Below are 16,779 nucleotides of genomic sequence, written 5' to 3'. Positions count from 1 at the left end.
GGATTTTCTGTCTGGAAGGTCTGTCCATTGATGTCACTGGGGTGTTAATGTCTCCTACTATTATTGTACTCCTCTAAATTTATCTTTTTATGTGTGTTAGTATTTGTTTTATGTGCACTTATATTGGGTGCCTATATGTTAGCAGTTGTAATATAATTCTTTTGTATTGAGCCTTTTATTATTATATACTGTCCTTCTTTGTCTTTCTTTATGGCCTTTGTTTTCAATCTATTTTTTCTTATGTCAGTATTGCTACCTCCACTTTCTTTTCATTTCTGTTTGCATGAAATATATTTTTCCATCATTTCACTTTCAATCTATGTGTGTCCTTCACTCTAAAGTGGGTCTTGTGGACAACATACTGTAGACTCTTGTTTTATTATCCAATCTGCCACTGTATGTCTTTTGATTGGAGCATTTACTCCATTGACATTTAAGGTAATTCTTGATAAATATGTATTTATTGCCATTTTAAACTTTGTATTTCAGTTGATTTTGTATTTCTTCTTCTTTCTTTTTCTTTTTGTTTTTTCTTTTTGTGGCTTGATGTTTTTCTTGTGTATTATGCTTTTGTTCTCTTCTTTTTGGTTTTTGTGAGTCTATTGTAGGTTTTAGATTTGTGGTTGCCCGGGTTTTCAAGTATGTTAATCCATAACTATATCTACTTGCTTTAGACTGGTAGTCATGTAAGCTCAAACACGTTCTAAAAGATCTATATTTTCTTACTCTCCTCCCCCACATTTTGTGGTTTTGGGGTCCTACTTTACAACCTCATGTTCATACTATTGCTGTTCATTGTAATTATAATTGCTTTCACAGAATTTTTATTGTATTTTAATCTATGTACTGGCTTGTTTAAGTGATCCTCAATTCTTTTATACCTTTACCTTTCCTATTGTGATTTTCCCTTTCCTATAGATTCTTGCTTCTTTTGTATTTAGAGAAGAACTTTCAATATTTCTTTTAAGATAGGTTTAGTATTGCTGTATTGTTTTAGTTTTGGCTTATCTGAGAAATACTTTGACTTTACTTCTATTCTAAATGATAGTCTTGCTGGGTAGAGTATCCTACTTTGAAGGTTTTTCTCCCTCAGGACTTTGAATATATCATGCTACTCCCTTCTGGCCTGCAACGTTTCTGTAAATAAATCAGCTGACAGCCTTATGGCAGCTCCCTTGTAGCTGACTGTTTTTATCTTGCTGCCTTTAGCAACCTCTGTTTATTTTTAACTTTTGCCATTTTAATGATTATATGTCTTGGAGTAGGTCTGTTTGGATTCATCTTATTTGGAACCTCTGTATTTCCTGTATCTGGATATCTATTTCCTTCTTTAGGTTTGTGAAGTTTTCAGCCTTAATTTCTTCAAATATATTTTCAATCCCCTTTTTTCTTTCTTCTCCTCTGGGATTCTTATAATGCATAGATTGGCATGCTTTATATTATCCCATAGATCTCATATGTTGCTTTCATTTTCTTTTATTTATCTTTCTGTCTGCTGTTCTGATTGGGTGATTACCATTATTCTATCTTCCATATCTCTCATTTTTTCTTCTGCATTATTTAGTTTGCTATTTATGACCTTTAGCTCAGTGTTCATCTCAGCTATTGAGTTGTTTAATTTTGATTGGCTCCTCTTCATTGTTTCTAGCTCCTTGTTATAGTGATACACATTTCTATCAATAATATTTCTTAATTCCTTCAACATTTTTATTACTTCCTTTTTAAACTTGGTTTCTTGTAGATTGGAGAGGTTTGTTTCATTGTTTGTTCTTTGAGGGGATTTTTCTTGTTCTTTTATTTAGGAGTAGTTCCTCTGCTCTTCTTTATTCTTATATTTCTCTGACTCTATTAATGTAGGAGATACAGTTACCTATTCTGATTGTGAAGGGTTGTTTTTATGTGGGAGTTTCCCTGTGTAGCCCACTTGAGTCTAATATTTTTAGTGCAAGGGCTATTTTTGGTATGATGTTTGCCATATCTTTCCTCTGTGTATGCTGGTCCTTGTCCACTTGATAGGGGGTGTGTTTCCTGTTGTGGTGACCAGTGCCTGTAGTGGATATTGGGTGAGGATTCCTTTCTCTGTGGTTCTCACACTGTTGTCAGGTGCTGGGTCTGCTTCCCAGTTTTTGGAGTAGAAACCCACAGATCCAAATCTAAGCTGTAGTGTGAGGTAAATGGGACTGGATTGCTCCCTCTCAGAAAACAGCTGCTGCATGTTCCCCAGGAGTTGTCTGCCTAGATGTGCAATTCTCTGACATCACCTGCCACCCAGTGAAGTGTGCATCTCCACAAAGATTACTGATGCTGGCACTGCCCTCAGGGATCACCTCCACTTGGGAGCTCCAGTAGTCAGCTCAGAGGTCCCTTAGTTGTACATGTGCACTCACAAAGCCATCAGTGTGAAAACCCACCAGAACCCTGTCCCCTGAACCCATATATGAGATGGTCCTCAGGCATGCATGTGTGCTCCCATTCCCAAAATCCGCTGGATCAAGAACCTGCTGGAGCTGCCTCTCATTGTCCACAGTGGGATTTCTGGTAATTGGCTCAGATATCAGCCCTGCCTCCCCATATGCACTCTTACAGAGTTCCAGGACCTGCAGAGTCCAGAGCCATGCCCCACTGTGATCATGCTGACAATGAGGATGCTATGGCAAACCCACATCCCTACTTTCCTGTGTTGACAATGGCACTTGTATGGAGAACATGCACTCCATCCTGCATGCAGCCCCTGTTGCAGCTGGGCCCATACACCAGGATCTTTGAGCTGTCTCTGCATGGACAAATGAAGTCCTTTCCCCAAGTTTATATGTTGAAGCCCAAGGTTCTGTACCTAGTTGCTATGCAAACCAGCAGGCGCACATCTAGGGCTGGGAAATACTGCAACGTTGAGAAGACCATGTGTACTGGTCTCTCTCTATCCTACAGAGCTGCAGACCAGCTTCCACCTCTCCTCTTCAGCCTCTGAACCCCCATATCTGTCCCAGCAGACCTCCCAACCAGTGAAGGAGGTTCCTAAGGTGAGGGAACACTTTTGCTTTCACAGCTCCCTCCCAGGGATGCAGGCCTTATCCTAATTCATCTTCTTCTCCCTTTTCCGTTTCTCCTACCCAGTTACATGGGGATCTTTCTTGAAGCTTTGGTTGTATAAGATTGTCTACAGGCTTCCAATTGGTATTCTGTGAGAATTGTTCCCCATGTAGATGTGTTTTTGATGTATTTGTGGGAGGAGGTGAGCTCTACATCCTTCTACTCCACCATCTTGATCTCCTGAAACTCTATTTTGATTAAGTCTTGAAAGTCATATGTTTCTAGAATTTTTTTCATTTCTTCTAGGTTGTCCTATTGTTGGCATATGAGTGTTCATAGTATTCTCTTATGATATTTTTACATCTCTCTGGTATCAGTTGTTATTTTTTCTCTTTCACTTCTTATTTTGTTTATTTGGATGCTCTCCTTTCTTTTCAGTAAGACTGGCTAAAAGTTTACCTTTTATTTTTTTCACAAAAAAAACAGCTCTTGGTTTTGTTCATCTTTCCTATTTTTTAAAAATATCTTATTTATTTTCTGTCAGAGCTTTATTACTTCTTTCTTCTGCTAATTTTGGGTTTTGTTTGTACTACATTTTCTGATTCATTTTGGTGGTGGTTTGTGTTGTTTATTTGAGATTTTTATTACTTCTTTGGGAAGGCCTGCATTGCTATAATCTTCCTTCTTAGAACTGCTTTTGCTGCATCCCATAGTTTTGGAGTATTGTGTTTCCAATTTCATTTGCCTTGAGGTGTTTTCTCATTTGCTGTTTGATTTCTTCATTGACCCATTGTTTTTTTTAATAGCATGCTATTTTGTCTACAATTGTTTATTATTTTCCCTTTTTTCTGTAATTAAACTCTGGTTTCATACCAATGTGGTTGGAAAAAATGCTTGATATAATTTCTATCTTCTCAAATTTGTTGAGACTTGTTTTATGACCTAGGTTGTTAGCTATCTTTGAGAAGGTTCCGTGTGCACTTGCATAGAATTTGTATTCTGCTGTTATTGGGTGTAATGTCCTGTAGACATCTATAACGTCCAACTGGTCTATTGTGTTATTTGAGACAACTATTGCCTTACTGATTTTCTGTCTGGATGATCTGCCCATCGAAGTTAGTGGGTTGTTAAAGTTCTCTACTATTGTTGTATTGTTTTTATTTTCTCCCTTTTTGTCTGTTAACATTTGCTTTATATATTTAGGTGTTCTTCTATTGGGTGCTTATAAGTTAATGAGTGTAATATGCTCTTTCAGTATTGTTCCATTTATCATGATAGAATGCCCTTTTATGTCTTTAGTTATAAACTTGTTTTATAGTCCATTTTTCTGATATTAGTATTGCTCCCCTCACTTCCTTGTTGTATCCTTTTTCATGAAATAACTTCTTCCACCACCTGTCCTCACTTTCTCTTTGTCACTGTGTTTCTTTAGTTCTGAAATGATTCTCTTGTAAGCAATATATAGGTGTTTTTTTTTTCCTTCAATCAGCCACCTTATGTCTCTTGATTTGAGCATTTTGTCCATTGACATTTAAATAAATTATTGATAGATATGTACTTATTTTCTTTTTATTACTATTTGTCCATTAGTTTTTGTAGTTCCTATTTTCATTTCTTCTTGTTTTTGTTTCTTCCCTTGTGGGTTGATGATTTTATTCAGTGGTATGCTTTTGTTCCTTTCTCTATTTCTTGTGTCTTTTTGCAGGTTTTTAATTTGTGGTTTCTATATGGTTCATATATGTTGACCTATAACTATATCTATTTCTTTAAGCTGGTAGTCATTTAAGGTCAAACACATTCTAAAAGATCTTACTTTTTTATACCCTCCCTCACATTTTGTGTTTTTGACATGTTTTTGATATTTTACATTTTGATTTTTTCCCCTTCACTGATTATTGTAGCTATAGTCACTTTCAGAATTTTTTTGCACTTTAATCTTCATAGTGGCTTAAGTGATATATCCTCACCCTTACTCTATATTTCCCTTTTCTGGTGGGACTTTTTCTTTCCTGTAGATTCTTACTTCTTGTTATAGTCTTTTCCACTTAGAGAAAAAACTTTTAACGTTTCTTTTAAGGTAAGTTTAGTATAGATGAACTATTAGTTTTTGCTTGTCTGATGTGCTCTTTATCTCTCCTTCAATTCCAAATGATAATCTTGCTGGGTAGACTTCCTTGGTTTCAAGGGTTTCACTTTCAGTACTTTGAATATACCATACCACTCCATTCTTTCCTGCAAAATCTCTGCAGAAAAATAAGTGAATAGTCTTACGGGTGTTTCTTTGTACTTGACTCTTTGTTTTTCTCTTGTTGCCTTTAGAATTGTCTCTTTATCTTTAGCACTTGACATTTTAATTATTATATGTCTTGGTATGGGTTTGTTTGGGTTCATCTTGTTTGGGACCCTCTGTGCTTCCTGTACATGGAGATCTGTTTCTTTCCTTAAGTTTGGGAAATTTTCAGCCAAAATTTAATTGAATACATCTTCTACCCCCTCTTTCTCCTTCTGTGATCCTTATAATGTGAATGTTGGTACACTTCACGTTATCCCAAAGATCTCTTAAACTGCTCTCATTTTTAAACTTGTTTTTCTTTTTGCTATTCAGATTGGATGATTTTGATTATTCGATCTTCCAGATTATGTACATGTTCTGTAACAGTCAGCTATTCATTCCTTCTAGTGTATTTTTCATTTCACTTATTTTTTTCTTCAGCTCTGAATGATTCTTTTCTATATTTCCTAGTTCCTTATTAAAATTCTCATTGTTTTCATTTATTCTTTTCCCTAATTGTTGTTACTAATGCTTTAATGCTTTATCTTAATGATCACCTATATAGGATCCTCTTTTAACTTCAATTAAAGAGGTTTAGATGGTTACATATCATCCTGGTAAAAAATGGTACAGTAGAAAACTTGGAGCTCTTGATCAATGGGGATCTTTTGTCTTACTTCAGTGGTTGTAAGGTTTATAGAGATAATCTATACCTGCATTAATAGGACAATTACAATTAATACAATTTATTTTAAGTTACTAAATATTTTTAGCACATATATGGTGTAGAATAATGTTGGATTATGCTGTAGGTCTGTGCTATCATACTGGATTCCATTACCTTTGCAGTATATAGCAGTGACAAAAGGTTTGTGACAGCTATAGTTATCCATAGTGTAACTTTCCATTAAATTCCTTTTTTTGTGTGAAGATTTGGGAGATGTATTAAGTTATTTAACTTTTTAAAATTTTTAGTTATAATGCATAGAGGTATATTATAAAGTGAGCATTTGATAAATGTAAACATTGATTGAATAAATTATGGACATTTGGACAGCTGGGAAAGAGTGTAAGTACAAAAGAGAGAGATTATATATTTTACCATTTTACTGCTTGTGCCTTTGATAGGGCTTATGTCTAGTTCATTTGGGGTGGTAATGGTCATTAAAATGCTATTGCATGAGGTGAGGCAAACTCTTTTGTACTTCAAAGTGAAAGTCGATTATGTCCAAAAAGCCAATATTTAAGTGATGCTGTTAAATTTGTAGGTTTTAGAGGTGTTCATAAGAGATAGTTTATTTATTTATGAAAGGAATAGCCAGGTTAACATTCTGTCAAAATTATTTTCTGTTTTTCTGGAAATGAGTTTACTTTAAGATTCTACCATTGTATGGGGAATAAATGTTTTTTGCCTTTCTTTTACAGGGGCCCTGTTTAGCCTGATTCTCAGTCTGTTTGTACTATGGAAGGCATATGCAGTTCCCTTCCCAAAATACATATCTATAGAAAGAAGTAACAGGTGTGTCCCAGAGAATGTCTTCATTGATGTGCAGTATGGATGGTCATTCATGTGTGCTTCTTTTGGGTCTTCCTTTGCATGCAAGTCAGGGATTATGTTTCATTTCATTGGCGGGGACACTGATGAGTTTCTTAAGTAAAAAAAAAAAATTGCAAATCTTCAGGGCAGATTCCTAATGGACACTTGAGTGAAAGTGAAACAAATTTGAGGCTTTGATTTTTGCTAAGTGATCAGAACATTACTTACCATCAGTAGACATTGATTACATGTCATTGCCAAATGAATGGAATATGGAGTGTGGTGCAATAAAAATAAAAGAAGGTTTAGAACAAATCATTTCAAAGAGGACTAGAATGAAACCTAATTTGGTCTTATGTCACAGAGACAAAAAGACTGGCACTGATCTCCTTAATGTATTTATAGTCATTAAGAAGGTAACCGTAGAGTCCCTCCCATCAGGAAACTTACACAATCCTCTTAGATAGCCTTATCCACAAGAGAGAAGACAGCAGAAGCAAGAAGGACTACAATCCTGCAGCCTGTAGAAAAAAAAAACAAATGCATTCACAGAAAGATAGACAAAATGAAAAGGCAGAGGACTATGTACCAGATGAAGGAACAAGATAAAACCCCAGAAAAACAACTAAATGAAGTGGAGATAGGCAACCTTCCAGAAAAAGAATTCAGAATAATGATAATGAAAATGATCCAGGACCTCGGAAAAAGAATGGAGGCAAAGATCAAGAAGATGCAAGAAATGTTTAACAGAGACCTAGAAGAATTAAAGAAGAAACAAACAAAGATGAACAATACAATAACTGAAATGAAAAATGCACTAGAAGGGATCAATAGCAGAATAACTGAGGCAGAAGAACGAATAAGTGACCTGGAGACAGAATGGTGGAATTCACTGCTGCATTAAAGAATAAAGAAAAAAAGAATGAAAAGAAATGAAAACAGCCTAAGAGACCTCTGGGACAAAATTAAACACAACGTTCACATTATAGGGGTCCCAGAAGGAGAAGAGAGAGAGAAAGGACCCAAGAAAATATTTGAAGAGATTATAGTTGATAAATTCCCTAACATGGGAAAGGAAATAGCAACCCAAGTCCAGGAAGCACAGCGAGTCCCATACAGGATAAACTCAAGGAGAAACACAACAAGACACATAGTAATCAAATAGGCAAAAATTAAAGAAAAGAAAAAGTATTGAAAGCAGCAATGGGAAAATGAAGAACAGCATACAAGGGAACTCTCATATGGTTAACAGCTGATTTCTCAGCAGAAACTCTACAAGCCAGAAGGGAGTGGCATAATATACGTAAAGTGATGAAAGGTAAGAACATACAAACAAGATTACTCCACCTGGCAAGGATTTCATTCAGGTTCAATGGAGAAATCAAAACCTTACAGACAAGCAAAAGCTAAGAGAATTCAGCACCACCAAACCAGCTCTACAACAAATGCTAAAAGAACTTTTTAAGTGTAAAACACAAGAGAAGGAAAGGACCTACAAAACAAACGCAAAACAATTAAGAAAATGGGCATAGGAACATACAGATCGATAATTACCTTAAATGTGAATGGATTAAATGCTCCAAGGAAAAGACACAGGCTTGCTGAATGGATACAAAAACAAGATGCATATATATGCTGTCTACAAGAGACCCACTTCAAACCTAGGGACACATACAGACTGAAAGTGAGGGGATGGAAGAAGATATTCCATGAAAATTGAAATCAAAAGAAAGCCGGAGTAGCTATACTCATATCAGATAAAATAGACTTTAAAATAAAGAATGTTACAAGAGACAAGGAAGGACACTACCTAATGATCAAGGGATCAATCCAAGAAGAAGATATAACAATTATAAATATATAGGCACCCAACATAGGAACACCTCAATACATAAGGCAACTACTAACAGCTATAAAACAGGAAATTGACAGTAACACAATAATAGTGGGGGACTTTAACACCTCACTTACACCAATGGACAGATGATCCAAAATGAAAATAAATAAGGAAACAGAAGCTTTAAATGACACAATAGACCAGATAGATTTAATTGATATTTATAGGACATTCCATCCAAAAACAGCAGATTATACTTTCTTCTCTAGTACGCATGGAACATTCTGCAGGATAGATCACATCTTGGGTAACAAATCAAGCCCCAGTAAATTTAAGATAATTGAAATCATATCAAGCATATTTTCTGACTACAACACTATGAGATTAGAAACGAATTACAAGGGAAAAAATGTAAAAATCACAAATACATGGAGGCTAAGCAATACGTTACTAAACAACCAAAAGATCACTGAAGAAATCAAAGAGGAGATCAAAAAATACCGAGAGACAAATGACAATGAAAGCATGGCAATCCACAACCTATGGATGCAGCAAAAGCAGTTCTAAGGTGGAAGTTTATAGCTATACAAGCCTACCTCAAGAAAGAAGAAAAATCTCAAGTAAACAATTTAACCTTACACCTAAAGGAACTAGAGAAAGGAGAAGAAACAAAATGCAAAGTTAGAAGAAGGAAAGAAATCATAATGATCAGAGCAGAAATAAATAAAATAGAAACAAAGAAAACAAAAGCAAAGATCAATAACACTAAATGCTGGTTCTTAGAGAAGATAAACAAAACTGATAAACCATTAGCCAGACTCATTAGAAAAAAAATAAAAGAGGGAGCAGATTCAAATCAATAAAATTAGAAATGAAAAAGGAGAAGTTACAACAGACACTGCAGAAATACAAAGCATCCTAAGTGGCTACCAGAACCAAATCTTTGCCAATAAAATGGACAACCTGGAAGAAATGGACAAATTCTTAGAAAGGCATAACCTTCCAAGACTGAACCAGGAAGAAACAAAATATGAACAGAAAAATCACAAGTAATGAAATTGAAACTGTGGTTAAAAATCTTCCAACAAACAAAAGTCCAGGACCACTATGGGAACATATGTATATGTATAACTGATTCACTTTGTTATAAAGCAGAAGCTGACACACCAATGTAAGGCAATTATACTCCAATAAAGATGCTTAAAAAAATTCTAGGACCAGATGGCTTCACAGGTGAATTCTATCAAACATTTAGACAAGAGCTAACACCCATCCTTCTCAAACTCTTCCAAAAATTTGCAGAGGAAGGAACACTCCCAAACTCATTCTATCCGGCCACCATCACCCTGATACCAAAACCAGACAAAGAAACTACAAAAAAGAAAATGACAGACCAATATCATTGATGAATACAGATGCAAAAATCCTCAACAAAATACTAGCAAACAGAATTTAGCAACACATTAAAAGGATCATCCACCACGATCAAGTGGGATTTACCCCAGGGATGCAACAATTCTTCAATATACACAAATCAATCAATGTGATACAGTGTATTAACAAATGAAGAATAAAAAAATATATGATCATCTCAATAGATGCAGAAAAAGCTTCTTACAAAATTCAACACCCATTTATGTAAAAACTCTCCAGAAAGTGGGCATAGAGGGAACCTACCTCAACATAATAAAGGCCATATACGACAAACCCACAGCAAACACCATTCTTAATGATGAAAAACTGAAAGCATTTCCTCTAAGATCAGGAATGAGGAAAGGATATCCTCTCTCACCACTATTATTCAACATAGTTTTGGAAGTCCTAGCCATGGCAATCAGAGAAGAAAAAGAAATAAAAGTAATACAAATTGGAAAAGAAGAAGTAAAACGATCACTGTTTGCAGATGACATGATACTATACACAGAGAATCCTAAAAATGCCACCTGAAAACTACCAGACCTAATCAATGAATTTGGTAAAGTTGCAGGATACAAAATTAATGCACAGAAATCTCTTGCATTCCTATACACTAATGATGAAAAATCTGAAATAGAATTTATGGAAACACTCTCATTTATCATTGCAACAAAAAGAATAAAATACCTAGGAATAAACCTACCTAGGGAAACAAAAGACCTATATGCAGAAAGCTATAAGACACTGATGAAAGAAATTAAAGATGATATGAACAAATGGAGAGATATACCATGTTCTTGGATTGGAAGAATCAATATTGTGAAAATGACTATACTACACAAAGCAATCTACAGATTCAATGCAATCCCTATCAAATTACCAATGACACTTTTTACGGAACTAGAACAAATCATCTTAAAATTTGTATGGAGACACTAAAGACCCGGGATAGCTAAAGCTGTCTTGAGGGAAAAAAGACGGAGCTGGAGGAATCAGACTCCCTGACTTCAGACTATACTACAAAGCTACAGTAATCAAGACAATATGGTACTGGTACAAAAACATAAGCATAGATCAATGGAACAAGATAGAAAGCCCAGAGATAAACCCACACACCTATGGTCAACTAATCTATGACAAAGGAGGCAAAGATATACAATGTAGAAAAGACAGTCTCTTCAATAAGTGGTGCTGGGAAAACTGGACAGCAACATATAAAAAATGAAATTAGAACACTCCCTAACACCATACACAAAATTAAACTCAAAATGGATTCGAGACCTAAATGTTAAACCAGACACTATAAAATTCTTAGAGGAAAACATAGGAAAAACACTCTTTGATGTAAATCACAGCAAGATCTTTTTTGATCCACCTCTTAAAGTAATGGAAATAAAAACAAAAATAAACAAATGGGACCTAAAAAAGAAAGTAAAAAAGAAGGTAACCTTAAACTCTGGTACCATGATTTTATTTTCAATCTTTTCAAAGCCAATGTAATTTACAGTAAGTGTTTATTTTTGATAAATTTGAGCTTGATTTTTTTTAAACAACCACTTAACCATACCTAACATACTAAACCAGCAATTGTATTTCTTAATTTAAAGCTCAGGAATGTGCCAGGAGACATACAGATCGTTTTTTTGCCTCATTTCCCTTGGCCAACAGATTTTAGAAACTGGGCAGTGGGTTAACACATGCATATTTTAATGGAGTGAATAGAAAACAGCTACATATGAAACACAAAGCATTTTATGTTTTCATGTCCTAGAATTGTATCTTTCCAACACAAAGTGATGTGTACTTGAACAAGATATTTATAAAAATATTATTTAAATAAATGCAATTAAAGATAATATTTTTTTAAAAATTAAAAGGTTTGTATTAGCAAGGCTATGAGATGTATTCAGATAAGTTCTGGCCTAGAGCATAAGAATGTATGCATATAATTCTGTGAACAATTTTGTTTGTTAGAAAGACAAACATCTTAAATGTTAGTAATGTGGAAGTGTTGTTGACACATTCATTAATTGAATCCTGTTTTCATCTGTATTGTCAACTCAATATGTCACAATTTAAACCACATCCACCTGTTCCTTAATCATTGCTGTTTATCATTTAAAAAACTCAACAGAAGTAATACAATATTTATTAATTAATGAGGATAATGTAAGAGGACATCTATGGGGGCAAAACTCTTTTAGATTAATCATTAATTTATACCAGAATCTAAAATATAAGTGTAGGTTCTCATATTGAAATCATTAATAAGGTAAAACCTAGCCTATAAGTCTTTTGGAGGATTCTTATGTGTTGTGTGAACAGTCTGTGAACCTCATAAGGAGAAGTAGCTGAGTAGTCACAATTAATAAATGAAAATGTATCACTGGTATGATTTTAATTTTTTTAAGGCTTGGGTGTGTTTATAGTGACTCAGATTCAGTCAATATTCTTAGATAGTAGTAATACTTGTGCTATCAGAATAAAAGCTCTAGTAACTGCTAATTTCCCTTCTATGCTGTGGTTACTGTAACCTATTCGATCATTATTACATTAGATTTACATGAATTTTCTTTTAGTGCAATCTAAATTACTATAGATTTTACTTTAGAATTGTCCAATAATCTGTATCAAATGATATCTTTTGTTTATTTTATTTGTAGACTTTAAAATTTTACTAATAAAATGCATGTTAAACTATGAACACTTTTTTCTTTTATCAGTTGGTACATTTGTTGCTCATATATGATCTCTTTTACATGTAAGGAAGAAATTCTAAAAAGAGAGTCAAAAGCATAACATAACATTTCAAAAATTAAGCAATCTTGAAGATCATTTAGTCATGAGCCTTCAATATTACATATGAGAAAACTGAGACCCTGAGAAATGAAGTGTCTTGCATAGACACATATGGGTATCAGAACTGGAAACTCAAATTGTATTCTTTGAAGTTTATAATGTCAATTGATTTCCATGTAAATGAAGTTGATGACAACTAAATGGTGCCTAGAACAGCACACATAAATTTCATAGTTTGCAGGTAAGTTTTAAACTTTCAGTGAGTCAGCAAGCTCTTGTTAAAATACATTGTTTATATAGAAGGAGAATGAGATTACCCTTGACTTGAACTAAGCCACTTCTCATAAGTGGCAGAGCTACCTCTTAGAGGGGATGAGGGTTAACTCGTTCTTGGTTGACAAAATTATTAATGTAGACAAACTTAATAATAGCCTGAAACTATTCATAGTTTCTCTTCCTACTCCATAACATACAAAACACACTTAGGAAATACTGAGAGAGCATACCCATTAATTCCTCCCACCTAATCTACCCATGGTTTTGGGACTATTTCAAGGTTCAAAAGTAGATGGGACTCTGTATTTGTACTGAGGAAGGTAGTAGAAAGGTGTAAAATGGGGGAATGAGTAGATGACATTGACCTAAAACAAATAGACTGCCAGTTATTTCTTCAGCAAAAATGGATTTATTTTGGATCAGCAAAGAACTGCAATTCAGAGTCTGTAACTATGTTGAACCACATGCAAATCTCCAGAAAAAATTGAGAGAAGAACTCTTTTATAGAAGGGATAAAGAAGTTGGGAGGGTTGTAGTAAACAAAGACTCCATAGCTTTTATTTTACTTAAAAAAAATTTAACATCTTTTTTGGAGTATAATTGCTTTACAATGGTGTGTTAGTTTCTGCTATATAACAAAGTGAATCAGCTATACGTATATATATATCCCCATATCTCCTGCCTCTTGGGTCTCCCTCCCACCATCTTATCCCATCCCTCGATTTGGACACAAAGCACCGAGCTGACCTCCCTGCGCGATGCAATCTGATCTCCCTGTGCTATGAGGCTGTTTCCCACTAGCTAGCTATTTTACATTTGGTAGTGTATATATGTCCATGCCACTCTCTCACTTTGTTCCAGCTTACCCTTCCTCCTCCCTGTGTTCTCAAGTCCATTCTCTACGTCTGCATCGTTATTGACTGAGTTGTGAGAGTTTCTCACTAGCTGAGCTCTTGCCAGGAAAAAACAGAGGTCATTCTTCTTGAATTCTGCTATTGTTGTAGGATGTGAGAGCTCCCTCTTCTGGCCCCCCAACTCTATTTTAACGGAGGTTTTTGTTTATTTATTTATTTATTTTTATATTTTCCTCTTTTAGTCAAGAGCTTTCTCTGAAAGCATCATTGATCAAGAGTCTGGTTTTCTGGTTTCAATGTCTTTTTTTTCCCCTCACAGCCAGGAAGGAGCTTTTTCTGGGTGTAGTGTCCCACACCAGAGGGAGAGTTCACATGTTGAAAACTTACTGAGGTCTCATTTGAGTAACAAGTTGGGTAGGGGGAAAAATTCTCAAGCACTTTTTATCTGATGTCCACATGTTACCAAAATCATAAACATTGGAGATCATCTGAAGCGTTATGTCATAATCAAAAGTTTGGTGACAAGCTTCAGCCATCCAGATATTTTGGGAAAGCTCTCTTATCAGATGTTATCTGCTTCAATTTCAGAAAGTCTTTACTTTCAGGTCACCAGATGATGTGCAGGTCCAGTCAATGCTTAGTGTTTTCTTTAGGTATGTTAAGTGAATCCAAGAATCTATTCCCTGGAGTTTGTTAGCACAAGAATTGGTTGGCAATACATTATGGGACATTTATAGCTAGGTTTAAAAAAAACCTTTCTGGAGGTGTCTTTTCAATTAGATAAAATTTCCAGGTTTCAAGGTCTTTGTCTCCTAAAAGTGCACTGGTGAAAGATTGCTCTACCAAGACACGGTTATGCTTAATAGAAATAATTAGACCTTTGCAATTGTAATATCTCTCCTTTTATCCATTTTGGGTCAAATGAAGCAGGAGTCAAGTACTCCAGGACACTCTTTGGGTGTCCTGTGACTCTCAAAGAATGGCAGTTTATGAATTCCAAAAGAGGTTGTTCTAAGATTTACAAGACCCAATGACAATGATTTGACTAAGTTATTTGGAGGGCATCTACAAATTTTGCCAGTTGAGTCTTAATAATGCCATTAGTGTGTTCAACTAAATGGGAGGATGACAGCGGTAAGCATAGTGAAAATGATGTAAAACCAGCCAGGCAGTGCAGACTTGTCAAAGCACCTGATCAGTAAAATGAGTTCCTTGATCACAATGAAGTTTGAAAAGATTTCCCCAGGTAGGGATAATATTTTCCAAAAGGACTTTAGCATCAGAAGAGGTAATAACCCATCTGTAAATGGAAGGCTTCAGTTCAGCATGAAAACATACAGACCATGAGTAGAACATTTATATCCATGAGATGAGAGGAAGTTGTATGAAATCCATTTGCCAGACCTCAAATAGTCCAGTTGGAAGTTTAAAATATCTGGGAGCAGTACAAACAGGCTTCCTTAGGCTATACTTCAGACAAGTGGGGAAAGTGAAGTAGGCAGATTTTACAGCCTTGCTAATGTTTTCTCTCATATATTGATTCATAAATGCTACTATTTTGTCAGAACATCAATGATTTAATGTGTGAACAGTGGCTGGGCATGGGAATTTTTGTCTTCTGTAGGACTGCATTGTGATTTGGTCCAAACCAGAGCTCTCTCTTTTTATCAAACCAACAATTATTGAATTACCAATCTTGTTTTTTTCTTTTCTGAAGCCAATTGTTATGCTTCTATAGCCAGTTTTACTAAGTTATCATTTGGGGAAATATTACTTTCCACCATGACAGAGGTTTGGTTGCTGCTGGTTATTTTCAAAGCAGAATTCCTAGAATAAATATTAGAAATATGATTTCCCTTAGCTTCCAGAGAATAGACTGCTTAAGAATATTAATAATAGCTGAAGCAACAGGTAAAATTATTGCATCCAATAATTCCTGAATATAGAGTCCATTTTTAGGTTTTTTTTTTTTTTTTGGTATGCAGGCCTCTCACTGTTGTGGCCTCTCCCGTTGCGGAGCACAGGCTCCAGACACACAGGCTCAGCGGCCATGGCTCATGGGCCCAGCCGCTCTGCGGCATGTGGGATCTTCCCGGACGGGGGCACGAACCCATGTCCCCTGCATTGGCAGGCGGACTCTCAACCACTGCGCCACCAGGGAAGCCCCATTTTTAGTTTTATTATTTCTGCTGGAAGTAAGGAGCTATGTTGCTTTCAGAACATCACCAAATCATGAGCTACTCTGAAATTATATCTACTAACAGTATAAATATTGACAGTTTTTAAACTGTAAGTCCAAGTAAGAGTGTAAAATTCAGCCTGTTGGGCCAAAATAACCAAGGGTAAAAATGCTGTCTCCACAACATCAACAGGAGTTGCAACAGCATACCCAGAAAATAGTTGCTATTGTCACCTTTTGAATAAGAACCATCAGTGAACCACAAGAAGTCAGCATATCCAAAGGAATTTCCTGAAGATCCTCATGAGGAGTCAGAAACTGATCCATTAGTATTAAGCACTTCTGAGGTACTTCATCTGTGATGAAGGAGAAGAATAGCAGGGTTATGTTTATTAAAATGTAAAAGAGTTATGTGAGGAGCAGTTAACAAAAGGACTTCATAGAAAGTGAGGTGACTGACTGAGAAATTTTGAGTGTGATGAGAATTCAGGAGGGCTTGAGGTACAAAAATGATTGAAAGGGATTTCACAATTATTTTCTCAGTGGCCTTAACCAAAAAGACACTGTCAGTAATGACCC

At 35.4% G+C, this 16,779-nt stretch overlaps 1 pseudogene; it reads left to right on the top strand.

Annotated features, from left to right (window-relative positions):
• LOC149744258 (transmembrane protein 182-like) overlaps window positions 1–7,128 on the top strand; it is a 67,376-nt pseudogene extending 60,248 nt beyond the window's left edge.
• The last annotated feature ends 9,651 nt before the right edge of the window (window positions 7,129–16,779 follow it).

This window comes from Delphinapterus leucas, chromosome X (assembly GCF_059928025.1).
Source record: "Delphinapterus leucas isolate spDelLeu-1000000601 "Yukka" chromosome X, BTC_Dleu_Yukka2, whole genome shotgun sequence".
NCBI classification, from domain to species: Eukaryota; Metazoa; Chordata; class Mammalia; order Artiodactyla; family Monodontidae; genus Delphinapterus; species Delphinapterus leucas.
Note: the sequence above shows the minus strand (reverse complement) of the source record. Positions and strands in the feature narration are given on the sequence as shown.